Here is a 1,009-nt window from a genome sequence, read left to right as displayed (position 1 = left end):
CTTGGAACTGTGTTTTACGCCATTCATTACTCATGGCTTTATATAATTGACAGGCACTTGGGGAAGCATTAAAAATTAAAGAACCTTGTCAGTTTTACAAACTCTAATACTTTCGGAGCTCAAATAACAACATGATAGATTTAATTTTTACTTTTTAACAGTCCCCAGATTCTTCTGTCCTTTCTTTCAGCTGCAGGTTGTTTAGAAGGTGAAGAGGTGGAGTAGTGTGAAACTTTAAAGTTAAACTACAAAATTAAAAGTTTAATTGTTGTGTCCCTTGACTTTTAATGTTTCTAGTGAAAATGGCAGGTTTCTTATACTGTTCCAAGTGAAGGAAGCAGGAAAACCAGAACTGACAGCAGGAGCAACATGGAGACAAATTTGGGGAGGTGGTGGCTACAATTCATGTTAGTTTGATAATGATTGTTATTTATACCTAATACTTGTAGGAATAGGGACTATGTGTATAGCACGTCTTACTTTTCTCTCTCAAGCCCTAAATCACTAATAGAAAAGTTTAATTTGAATTTTTAAAGAAGATTTTAAATGCAAAGTGTTCAACATTTTAAAGTTAAGAACAGAGAACTTAATAATTATCCCCGAATGTACAAATTGGGTTGAGCTCTTCAGTTACTTTGGTGTTGAAATCCTGAAAAACACTTGCACATATGCACTAGAGTTATTTTATACCTGTTTTTTTGAAACCTCTTTTGACTGTCCCTATGGATTGGACCGTACATGCCTCACCTACTCGTACAGCTTCTCACGTGCTGTATCGGTAAAATTTACCCAACGAGGTGCTTTCTTTCTGGGTCCTTACGAGATGGTATTTCTACTTCTTTTTCTATTTTGCCGCTTCTGAAACTTCTGAATTTCTCTAAGAATGTATGCCTGTTAGGATGTTTATGAAAAATGGATAAAATCAACTGGGCTGGTTACTGATTATTATAAATGGAAAGCTGTTCATTTGAATTAGAGCGGTGCCAGGATTTGGTCATTTTTTAGACCC

This window comes from Acinonyx jubatus, chromosome B1, assembly GCF_027475565.1.
Source record: "Acinonyx jubatus isolate Ajub_Pintada_27869175 chromosome B1, VMU_Ajub_asm_v1.0, whole genome shotgun sequence".
NCBI lineage: Eukaryota > Metazoa > Chordata > Mammalia > Carnivora > Felidae > Acinonyx > Acinonyx jubatus.
This window is presented reverse-complemented; position numbering follows the sequence as displayed.